We start from the raw sequence: 13020 nt of genomic DNA, 5'->3' as shown, positions 1-13020 counted from the left end.
TTCCCTTTCTCTCTTTTGCACACACACACACACACACACACACACCAGACACCAGTGGCTAAAGGTGTCCTTAATGGTTCAGAGTTTGATTCACTGTCAAACAGCCAGAGATATACAGTTTCTAGAGACTGCAGAAGGAACCTGAGAGGTGGATTTATTTCCCCATACAAAATAAATCCACCTCTCAGTAAGTTTGTGTGTGTGTGTGTGTGTGTGTGTGTGTGTGTGTGTGTGTGTGTGTGTGTGCGTGCGTGCGTGCGCACAGGTGCCACATTATTCTCATTATCTTCCACGGAAGTGTTTTGCATGATTTTAATGCACATTCTTAATATCTGTTTGTGAATTTTTATGCAATTTATCCATCTCAGCACACTCACATCTTGTACACACACACACACACACACACACACACACACACACACACACAAACACACTGGTTAGCATATTAGTTGCTGCCTTGTGATTAAAGTGTTGTGAACTGTCAGCTTACTGTTTTCGTGCCCCTTAAGGCTTTTTTTTTTTTTTTTTTTTTGCCTCCCCCAATAACCATGGAGGTCCACACACTGTGGGATTAATTAATAGTTTAGCCAGGCCAACACACTTGCAAACATCTATTCAGTATGGAGGGAGGGATGCAGAGCAGGTGGGAGAGGGGCAGATGGGGGTGGCGGGAGGCAGCAGCCAAGAGATTGAGAGAAAAACCAAGTAGACTGGAAAGGACAGAAAACAGGATTTTTTTTATTTTAGATGGAAACATAAAGAACACGATAGAGAGGAAAGAGTGTAAACAGAGGATACAACACCAAAAAATATAATTAAAGCAACACAGAAGTGGTGCTTTGTGGATTTGTGGACAGATTCTATCTGGTATGTTGGTCATGCCACACTAGGGAGGGCTGGCTAGACAAGGCTGTGCATGCACTTTGACTCTCCACTCCTTATCGATTATGTCAGCCAAGCTCTTCCTAGCCAGTAGACACAAAGTTCTCTGTGTGTGTGTGTGTGTGTGTGTGTGTGTGTGTGTGTGCGTGCGTGCGTGCGTTTCACTGTATGTTGCGTCTATCTCAATCTGCACAAACATTTGCAAACTCTAGATCTATGTGTGTCATTCCCTAATGTGGATTTTGCGCCTGCAGGACCTCTGTGGAGGACTATGAGTGTGTATGTGACTGTGGCTCTGTGTGAACTTTCAATTAGAAATAATTTTATTGCTCATAGCTCCCTGGAGGCCGTGATCAATCCCTGTCATCAATAAAGACAGGCCAGTTTGTCAGGAAGCACCCACAAGCCTCGGGGTTTGGTGGCAGTGGCAGAGGAGGTTCCTAATCGGGGATGGTCTCTTAACACCAGCTGCACCTCAGTAACTGTCTCAGCCTTTAATCCTGTTATGCAAGTACCACTTCCTGTTGCTTGGAGGATCATGGCTCACTGAACAGCAGAGGTGGAAGAAGCAGAAAAGAAAGGCCCGCATTTTAATTCTTCAGGTGAAGAACCACAACAGTGCTTTTATAAATTAAGAAACTACCAATCTGAGTACATTCATACAAAGAAAGAAAACAGTATTCAAGTGAGGCAAGTTTCCCACTGCAAGCATATAGGCTGTACAAATCATTTCTAAGCAAACTTTGATTTGTTGGCATGGCTTGAAGCCAGCAGAGCTTATGTGTAGTTATAGGAAAGATTTTTTTTTTTCTCTGGCTTGTTGTATGAGGAGGCACGGTGAAACGTGATTTGAGTCTTTGAATGATGAGTTCCACTTTTTGCTATTTGAGAAAAAAAAATAGTGGCTGTTCAGAGGTCTGTGCAAAGGATTTAGCATCAATTTACAACTCGGCGCTGCGATGGGTCAGCACAGTATTAAATTCCTTTCGGTCTGAAACTGATTTCTAGTAGAGTCACAGAACAGTTGTCGCTCCATGATGAAACTGGGCGGAGGGCTATTGATTAGTCTACATCCACTCATTTCTCAATACTTGTAATTCTAATAGTCAGAAAGATTAACCCATATGGTGAGATAGTTTGTTACTTCTGCAATATATTTTTATCCATTTTGCCGATTAGTCAACTGAAGATTGTGTCACAACTCGTCGATAGACTCAAATGTAATTTGGCAGAAGGAAGTCAATAATTCATTTCTGTTGTTGATCCAGGAAATGTTAAAGCTGCACTAATCAATATTTTATATTAACAGTGGTTTTATCACTATGCTTAAAGTAAAAGCAGTGACACGAGACAAATCGTGACACAGAGAGTTGCCACCGATTTCTGCAGTTCACCTCAGCTACATGGAGTATTTTAACATGTTCTTCCAATCATTGTTTTGGTTTTAGAACCAGCAATCTTTGTGTTTTGTCTCAGTCTTATGGCTATCATCTGCATTGCTCCCAGCAGCAGCAGGCACCTGTCTTTATGCACTCATAAAGCTGTAAACTACATTGCTCTGCACCAAAACACAGACATGCAAAGTTTGTGACTGGCGGGAGACCATAGTGGCAAAGTAAGAGCCAGATATTTCTCTCAGTACCTGATGAATACAAAGCCCAGGTCAAACACCACTCGAATACTAATGTTGCTCTGTGTCTGCTGGACATGACAACTGGTTGCTAATGGCTAAAATACATGGGGTTTGGATGTGATGTGTCATGTAGGCAGGGAGGAGGTTTTTTTTATTTATTTCGACTTTTTTTTTTTGTTTTTCACCTGCTACACAGACTCTATCTTTGTAGTGGTTACTGCCAGCTTACTGTGTGCATACAGAGTTTTGCCAATGATGCAGTTGGTAATGCAGGGTTTGAAAGGCTACAGGCTACATTAACTGGCATTGAATTAATGAACTGGATCGTTTTAACTACAAGGTGCATTGATTTGATATATTATTTTAATGTAGAATTTAAAAACCCTCACTTCACCGAATTGCATTGCCTCTGGTAAAATGAGGTATTCATTTTAATCATTTATAAACAGATTCTACTTGGGTTTTTTTACAAAGTTATATGCTTTTTTTTATGTGTTGGAGGTGCACATAGAGAAAAAAAGAGACCAGCTGGGTAAAAACAGAGATGATCACCACAACGCTGCACAACTTCAGTGGTCAGCAACAAGATGTCCCAACTTGTCACATTTTGACGCTTGGTAAGAAGCCGTTGAGTCACCAAAATGATGCTGGGGCAGCATAAATGTCTCCTGACATTTCAAGTCAAGAGTTAATTTTATGTTTTTGCATTTTCTCTACTTTTTCATTTTATTAGGATGAAAATAGAAAATGTGACAAAACAAACCATAGCTGCTTATTGTCAATCACTATGAGTATTTTATTCCTAAAAAAAACAATACATTTTGATAACATATCTTTTACAGATGTTTGCAGTCTCAGAGTACTCCATAGCTCCTTTGTGTGTCCATGTGTCTCAGGCAATACCACACATCAGATTTTGACAAAGTGTTTACACTACTGAGTTTCAAAAATTCCGATTGGCCCAAAGGCAATCAGAATCAAAACCATTGTACCACATGTCAGGCTGATTAGTGCCAAAGGAATTTTCAATCATTTATTACAATAAACATGTTGACAATTATTCAGTCAGTAGTTTGACTGAAGATTAATAGCTACATGGCACTGGAGTCTGTATTTGCCATTATGATATACATGGTATAATATAGATACAAGAATAAAAATACTTGTACTCTGAATTCAATTTTGTTTAAACATCAGTTAATCTTAGAGAGAACATTCATTCTTGACCTTGTGTGTGTGTGTGTGTGTGTGTGTGTGTGTGTGTGTGTGTGTGTGTACAGTACTTCTGGTAATGGCTACAATTATTTCAGTGTAGTACAAAGGTTGCCGTTAGGCAGGTCTGGAAGCGCTCTTTGATTCAGAAACAATCATGAAGTGTGTGTGTGTGTGTGTGTGTGTGTGTTTCATGTATGAGACAATCAGTAGTTCCTGTAGACATTAGCACACCCTCATATACACAGACACACTTCATGATTGTTTCTGAATCAAAGAGCGCTTCCAGACCTGCCTAACGGCAACCTTTGTACTACACTGAAATAATTGTAGCCATTACCAGAAGTACTGTCATGCTTTAACAAACAGACAGTTTAACCTTTAGACAGCAAGGTTTGCTACTGAAAGTAGTGTTCTCTGTGCTGGCTTCCCCTGTAGCATTAAAACCAACATTGTTATTTTTTCCAGAGAAGAGCTGATGATCGCAGCTGTTGGACACTGTTCCCTTTTTACAGCACTGGTGACAATTTCTCTTATTAGCATGGACAGATGTAAGGATGCAAGTTCAACATCGGGGTGTCCCTTATGGCCCCAGTGGCTGATAACTGCAAATATGGAATAAACAGCAATACAGCAGCATAAAACATATTATTCATGTTTGTTCATTGGCATATTAAGCGAGACAACAAAAGGTTCACTAATTTGTATACCCTATGCAATTGCAATATGCATGTTTTAATATTATATTAACAACAAATAGAGTCCACAGCCATGCACTATGAGACTTTACTTAGAACAAAATGCTAGAGCTTTGGCTAATGTCTCCCTCTGTCTTATTTTTATTATCTTTTTTTACTTTCAATACTTCCATTAACGTTTTTGAATTAAGCTTTGAATCTCTGCTGCCATGTTTGTTATATTTATCTGATTTTTTTGACAGGCTGACAAATGTCAAAATATATGGAAAATTTGTTCATATAAAAACACCTTAATTTTGGAAATGATTTTTTTTTAATCTAATAAATGTTGACTTTTGGACCACTGGGTTATACTTCAAAGAAAAGAATACCAATAACAACATTGTAGCCCAATCTTTATCTTTAATTATGCATAATTACTACGTTTAAACAAAATAAATAAGCATGCAATAAAGCATGCAAGAATCAAAATGCTAGAATGTGAAGATTAGCTAATGAGCATTACACACCGAGTACAGTAGATGATTTGAAGATCATTAGTTTTTCTGATTTTTTCAACACTGCCTCATCTTTGTGTTTTTGGAGCCAGAAGTGACTGTATTTTGGCACGCGGCTGGCACTGTGTAGGAGCGATCTAACTGTAAGCATTAATAGGAGATAATCGGTGATGTTTATGAAAATTAACCCTGTGTACATTTCTCATGGATAAGCAAATTAGCTATTTTTCTTTTTTTATTTGTACCAGGCTGTAAACAAACAAGTTGGGCATTTAAAATGGGGGTATATGGGGATTGACTGGATTCTAAAGACAGCCTTAAGTGGCAATCCAAAGAACTGCAGTTTTTGGCACCATCGTGTTGGTATAATTTTTTTTAGCACTAGAGGTTGCCTCTTGGGCAGTTTATCCTCAAATTGTCAAGACATTTCACGTAACACAAAAAATGTCAACTCGGTGGCACTATAGGTATCAGATCGCCAACATCAGTGGGATTCATCCTCTGGGGCTTATGAATGTCAATACAAAATGCCATGGCAAGTCCTCACCTACTGGTCGAGTTATTTCCATAACAGACATTTCATGCTACTTACTGGGTTGTTAAAACCTACAGTTTAATACTAATGTGCGTCAATGTTCAACAAGTAGCCATTGGGGTGTTAATATAGACTGTAAACTTCAGCTTTACCCTGCTGTATGTGTTTCTTTCTCAGATGAGCTACTGACCCACTGCACAGCTGGTTAAACCGTCTAGGAAAAAAAAAAAGAAAAACCATCCTAGATAATCCTTGGGCTTTTGAAGTGAAGAGCTTTGCAGTGTAACTGGACTTAAGTATTATTTTAGCACAGCTGAGCCTCGACAAATACTAAACTGGGGCCGGAAGACACAGATCTACTGTACTTTCTGTATTGGAGCGCACATCTCTCGGTCACAGAGTCGGCGCACTTGTCACACTTAAACAAATTGAACAATCAATTTGTCTTTTTAATGTGAAGGGTATTTTCAGAGCCAGAGGTGGAAGGAGGAGAGGATATTTTTATTAAATTGAAGTAAAAGGCAGGAGGAGAGAGGCAGAGGGAAATAAAGTTTGAAGTGTGTCAAGACGCAGTCACAGGCAGTGAGAAAAAAAAAAAGAAAGGGAAGGGGAGGGAAGAGGAGAGGGGAGAGCAGAGGACAGAGGTTGTGTTTGAGTTCAGGTCTCTGGTGCCATCATCAGCTATCCCCTGTATTCTGACCTTTGACCTCACTTTAATTCAAATGGACAACTCGTTGCTCTCTCTCTGCCTGCCTCTCTGTCCTTGTCCATCTTTATCTTCTCATTCTTATCTTCTTGCTGACTCCCGGCTCTCAATTCCTGAGTACATCACACATTATATTGTAGTCGTGTGTGTGTGTGTGTGTGTGTGTATGTGTGTGTGTGTGTGAGTGAGTGTGAGTGTTAAGAAGCAGTAATTGGGGTTATCTCTACAGAGGACTGTGTAAATGACTGGGGCTGTGAATCTATTCAAGTACAATTTCAGTGTGGAGAACATTTAGACTTAACTAAGTATCCTAAATAATATAAATGGACTCTCAGGGTGTGACCATTTAAAGCTAATTTAAGGCCGCTGTAATACTTTTAATTACAGGCACTTAACAGTGTTGTATGGTAAGATAAACACAACTGTTTTCAGCCCAGGACTGGACTAAGGTTACGGAGTACTCGATGGGATCATAAGCTTTTGCAGAAGAATTTGATGTTTTTCCTCTTTTAATTAAATGCACACAAATGTTTCCATAGAAAATTAACATAAATAATTACCTAACGTTCATGTTTTCTCACACTTTGGTCTCATTTTTGTAAGCTTTGGCCATCATTTTCAGTTTAATCTGCTTCTTGCCCTGCCTGTTTTGACGATGTTGCTGCATTCTAAGAGTACACAATAAAACCTGTCAAGTTGATTATACTTTAAAAAAAAAAAAAAAAATGATTGCATCAAAAATGTAAGTATATATCATTGTTCTATTCTTAATTTAGTTTACTTAAAATTAAATTAAATTTAGTCGTATTAACTTAATCTTGTGAAGTGGTTGCAACTAAAAAATATCAAGTTTAATTGAATCATTCTTTCTAAGTTTTAGCAACTTCAGTCAATCAAGTTTACTGTGCTACCTTTATTCTACCAGTTGCAAACCAATCACATTTGATTTTTTTAAACATTCTAAGAAAACAGAACTTGCACATCTCCCATATTCATTATTGCCAAAATACTCTTCACGGTGAAGTTAACTCAGACTTACTTGGTTTATAGAAAGAACAAAGTAATTATACTTGTCATTTTTAAATTGCAACAACAAAACTAAGAAAATATATCAACATTTTGAGTTAACATAACAATTAGATATAAAGTAAACAAATTAAGATTTATGGTTATACTTAACTTGTCAGATTTTACTTAGTTCAGTTTTATTATTACAAACAGGAATGATGGCCAGAACTAATAAAAAAAAAAAAAAGCCCTAGCTGAACAAAGTCCTAATCATCTTGTTAAAGCAAGTGTATAATAATTATAATAAGGACAAGAAGAAGAAGAAATAATTCAAAAATATGATCACTTATTCAGTAGTTGGTAGCTGCACACACATTCTGTAAGGCCCAAGATGTTTCAGTATGTGACATCTTAAGTTGTACTTGGTGTTCTGCCAGGAGAAGGGAGTGTCCAGTGTGGTAGGAGCCTCTAAGGATGCCATGTACTTTGTTCCTGCTGCAGCTGGTGTACAGAGACTCTACAGTGTGGAGACACGAGCCAATGATCTTTTCTGCGGTTCTTATGACTCTCTGGAGGATTTTTTTTTCACCCTTAGCAGAGTTGCCAAACCACACAATATAGCCCTGTCTCCTAGAAATTGTGTTTAATACACAGCTATTTTGAGAACAGCTGCTACATTTTGAAGGAAACATAATGCAGAGTGAATTGTGTTTTTCATCAACATAATGACACTGTATATGCCTTGTTTTTAATTTTATTTTATTTGTTTATTAATTTATTTTTACCCTTTTTAATACTGTAACCTTGACCAAAGTTGTGTGGCCTAAACCTAATTTAGGGGATTTGGAAGCAAACCTGGGGCTCTGGTGTCAACGTCCTGCACTTTATAAGCCCGCCATCCTCCCCAGCCACCTCCTCCTGAAGTCTAAGCATTAAACTAATGTTCTATTGCATTACCTGGAAGAAACGTTGTCTCTGAACATAATCCAGGCAGCTTTACGTTGCCACAACTTTATTTAAGAAAGCAGTTTAGTAACATACAAATGTAACTTCTAAGGTTGAGCAACAATACTTGTGGTATCTGTAGTCGGTGGTAGTAATAATACTCTGTTACAATATTTAAGTTTAGTACGGATACTTCCAAAAACTTTTTGCATATTTTTTTTCAACTTTCACTTTTACTCCACTGCATTTGCTAAATAAAATGTGTATTTTCACTCCAATACATTTTCAAATATCTATAAACACATATTTGCATATGTATGCAGAATATGTAGTCAAAAGAATGAGATTTTGATATCAGAGGTGTTCTGGTTTCTGTCTGTAGTCTGAGTAGTACTGACTAATCACATCTGAGTGCTCGGTAAACAGTCCATGTGAGGAGCAAAACAGGTTCAACACATTGGCTGGAATGCAATCTCTGAACCCGCTGGTTGTCATCTGATGATTTAGCTTTATAAAAGCTTTTTTATCATCCATGTCTAGATATCTGTTTATGGATTAGCTTAAATGACTAGCACATGAAGGAGGATATCTGTCGTGGATATTTGCCTACTACTCCAGAACTCCCGGAAAATTGGCCGCCATAGTTTCCAAGATTGGGGGGCTGAACGACTTCCAAATATTTCCTGTTCTTTTTCACAGGGCTTAACATTTATATTGCTCTTAATACAAAAGCCAATGTGTATAATAAGTGTCCACAGCTTCATAATTAGTGATAATTATAAATCATCTGTCTTTCATTTGGAATCACTAATTTGAGATGTGTGTCAGTACAGATGCACTACTGTTGTTAACCCTCCAATTAAAACTGTGAAATGATTGTATTAGCACTCACACCCATTTAATCAACTCTTAGCATGCCACTATTGCAGGAGATTGTTTGAATTTAATTTAAATTCAATTAAAATTTCAAGCCGTACCTTTTTTTTTTCAGTGTTGCAGCTCTCTAATTCTTCTTCTGATGTAAAATTACCCAAAGCGTGGCATCACATCTTAAACTGCATATCTAAAAGAAGAAAAAAAGTCTCTAACCATAGAGATAAATCCTGATTTTAAATGAAGCAAAGCTTTTGCCGCCTTGAAATGTTTTTACAACCAATCTGCTTTCCATCTGACCTCTGCGTGTGTGGGAGGATAGGTGTGAGCGCACATACTTCAAGACAAACCAGTTGGAACTCATAAAGTGGTCCATGAAACACTCAGTTTGTGTGTTATCTCTCCAGCACGTGTACATTTAAATTGAAAGATTGATTTTTCTTTCATAATGAAAGACAAAGGGCTGAGAGGGAGGAGTGAGACAGCGGAGGAGTGCATGGATGAATGGATGGAGAGATGACAATTTTTTTCGCATTCCTCCCCTGGCTTTCAGTCCAGGGATGGTGCAGAATGTAAAGCTGTGTGTGTGTGTGTGTGTGTGTGTGTGTGTGCGTTCATGTGTGTGTGCTTGCGTGGGTGCATGGTGCGCACACGTGTGTGCCTGTGCATACCTATATTTGTGCCTTGCGTCTTACTGTGGAGGTGTGTATTGATCACTGCAGGGTGATGTTTTATTAAACAGAGGTGAGGACGGAGACAGGAATGTCAGGCAGGCTGATGTCCCTCACTGTTGCTAAAGCCTTTTCCCGTTTGTCCTTTTGTTGTGGCTTTGCCGTGCAAATTCTTGATTTCCTCCTCTTTTTTATCTGTTCATCTTTTTAATCATCTCCTCGTTTTGCCCCCTTGCTTTTTAAAAAAAAAAAAAAAAATCATTCTTTCACACTCTCTGAATCCAACTCCTGGCTTTTCTGCTACATTTCCTTTTAACTTTTTCCCATCATGGCCACGAGTATATCACAATCTTTACTGCATACCCACTTATCTTACTCTTTTCCAAGTAATTATCTCACATGTGACCCCCACGCTCTTCTATTCCATTTACTCTCCGTTTTTATTTCAGTCTCACCCCTCTTTTCACTTATGCTCCACTCATCCTGGTTGCAATTTTCCACCTCCTTCCTGCTCCTTGACTCATCCACCATCTCTCTTTATTTTCCCTTTTTTTTTCTGCCGCCCTCGTCCTCCTCCTCCTCCCGCCTCTCCTGGGGAAAGTTGGCTGATAAGCCGGTTCGAACGGACATGGCTTCATGCTCTCCTTCTTTCCTTTCATTTCGCCCAGTCTCTCAGGTCCTGCAGACCCCTGTGGACTCGATCTACGAATCCCTGTTGTCTCTCTCTATCCCCCTTTCCTCATCATCCACTTCTCCGCTTTTCTTTCCCCTAGTGTGGGAAGAGAGATAAGACTGCATGTGTCCACGAACTTCTTCATCTCCTGACTTTCTTCCTCCTCACTCACCCACCATCCTCTTTTCTCCCGGGGGAAACGCACACCCACAAACACACACAAATACAAGCCTTTCAGAGTCTCTGTGTAGAGAACCAGCAGCGGTAACCACTCAGAGTCTTGTACAGGTTGTTCCCTGCTTGCTGCCACACAGTTCAACAATCTACTACTGTAGAGTATTGTGTTCATCTGTGAGAGTGTGTCTGTCCTCTCTTTTTGTTTTCTCCCACATTCACCATGTGTTTCCTGTTCCCTCTATCTTCCAATCTGGGCCTCAGAAGGTCAGCTGGTGGGGGGGTGCAGATCTGGAGGACTTCTGTGACACATACTAAGGAGGAGATAGGGAGGAAGAGAGGTGAGGAGGGGTGACATGTGGGAGAACCAATCAACAGGTCCAGTCATGACCTTTGAGATGGCGCCTCTTGTTGTCATACTCATCCAGGCCTGACACCCAAACCTTACTGTTCTCTCTCATCCTCTGCCTACTTCACCTTTTACTCTCTCTAGCTCTGCCCAATTCATTTCAGAACTCCACAATAAAGACACAGCTTCAAGAACACAAATATATGATTATCCTTTTTTTCTGACTTAACCTTTATTTTTTCATAATCCTGCCCTATAAAAACAAAAACTCTACCTTCCACACTTCCTTGTTTCTGAATTAGGATTAGAGCAGGTAAACACAACATGCCCTCATCCCAAATCATTACATGTTGATGCTGTGTCAAAGGATTTGCGCATCTACATTTTTTGCTTAAGATATCCTAGATGCCGAAACACTAGGATGTCAAAATAAAAGCACATGGTTAGGATTAGATTTTCCTTCAGTGGAACTAAGGGGCCGGGGCCAACCCCAGAAAAACAACCCCATAGCATTATCACTCCTCTACCGAACTTTACAGTTGGCACAATGCAGTCAGGCAGGTAACGTTCTCCTGGCATTCGCCAAACCCAGACTCGTCTATCAGACTGCCAGGCAGAGAAGCATGAATCGTCACTCACTTGGCATTGTGCTTGGTGATGTAAGGCTGCTCGGCCATGGAAACCCCTGCCATGAAGCTCCCGGCGCACAGTTTTTGTGCTGATGTTAATGCCACAGGAGGTTTGCAACTCTGCAGTTATTGAGTCAGCAGAGCGTTGGCGATTTTTACACACTATGTGCCTCAGCAATCAGCGATCCCACTCTGTAAGTTACAGTGGCCTGCCGCTTCGTGACTGAGTTGTTGTGGTTTTTAAAAGCTTCCACTTTGCAATAATACCACTTAAAATTGATTGTTGAATATCTAGGAGGGAAGAAATTTCACAAACTGACTTTTTGCAACGGTGGCATCCTATTACAGTACCACACTTCAATTCAGTGACCTCTTTAGAACGACCCATTCTTTCACAAATGTTTGTAAAGGCAGACTGCATGGCTAGGTGCTTGATTTTATAAACCTGTGGCAGTGGGACTGAATGCCACACCTGATTTCAATGATAAAGAGGTGTGGCCCAATACTTTTGTCTAAATATACATATACATACTGTATATGTATATATATATATTATATGTTGTGTCATGAATGAAAAATTGAGCTTGAGAGAGAAATTGGAACCTTACTTACTTTTTCACCTAAGCACAGCTGGCTATTCAGGCCTGAGGAGGGTATGAATGTCATTTTTGGCCCCCTGGCCCCTTTTCTCTCCCCAGTTACCATCTTTCTTTCACATTAGATGTGAAAGAAAGATGGTTAGGGTGTATAGATAAGACCAAACTGACTCAAGCCATGTTTGAGCAAGACTCCAGCCAAATAGTTAGAAAAGAGATTTAGCAGTTACTTATCATCCTGCTGAGAGGAGGTCAGCCCCCGTTGTTTGCGAGCCCATATCAAACACGCTCTAAATTTTAAGGCATTTTGCCAACAAAATTTTTCAAACCAACACATGTATCTACATGCTGAATTGTGCTGCCCCATGTCCTCAAATACTCTTCATGTGCCCACTGTTTTGGCATCACAGTGGAAATTACACTCAGCAAATGGGACATGGCTTCGGAAAAAATATATTCAAGTGGGTGTTTTGGCCTTAAGGGGACCACAGGCAGTAACTGCTCATTTTACACCGACCATACACTTTCATTCAAGCCTGTGTGCAATGCTGTGTAGAGGAAGGATCATTTCTATTTGTAAAACTTATTGCATTCCCAGCAATTCAACAAATGTTTTATGAATTTAGTAATTGACCCACAGAAATAAAAATATTCTTGTGACTTTGCAAAAATGAGTATCTGGTCTTTTCTTATCTTTCAAACACTTTTCCTTGTATTTTATCCATTTCTTTCTGTCCAAGATAGGTGCAGTGCACATGTGGAAACGACGTGTGACGGTACAACAGCAGCTATTTCAGGGTGGCCGCTGGCCTATTGATTTTCTCATCCTTTTTTTCTCTCTCCAATAATGCCCAGTAGAGGTTGTCCGACAGATTGATTGGGATAGTGTGTGTCTGTGTGCTTTTGTGCTTGTGCTGGCCGCAGATCACTCTGCATCAT

At 39.6% G+C, this 13020-nt stretch overlaps 1 protein-coding gene across 2 annotated transcripts in view; it reads left to right on the top strand.

Annotated features, from left to right (window-relative positions):
- The window catches only part of LOC121942933 (limbic system associated membrane protein), a 491834-nt gene that overhangs the window by 317363 nt on the left and 161451 nt on the right, over window positions 1-13020 (top strand). The gene's annotated exons all lie outside the window — the stretch shown is intronic.

This window comes from Plectropomus leopardus, chromosome 5, assembly GCF_008729295.1.
Source record: "Plectropomus leopardus isolate mb chromosome 5, YSFRI_Pleo_2.0, whole genome shotgun sequence".
Taxonomy (NCBI): domain Eukaryota; kingdom Metazoa; phylum Chordata; class Actinopteri; order Perciformes; family Serranidae; genus Plectropomus; species Plectropomus leopardus.
Note: the sequence above shows the minus strand (reverse complement) of the source record. Positions and strands in the feature narration are given on the sequence as shown.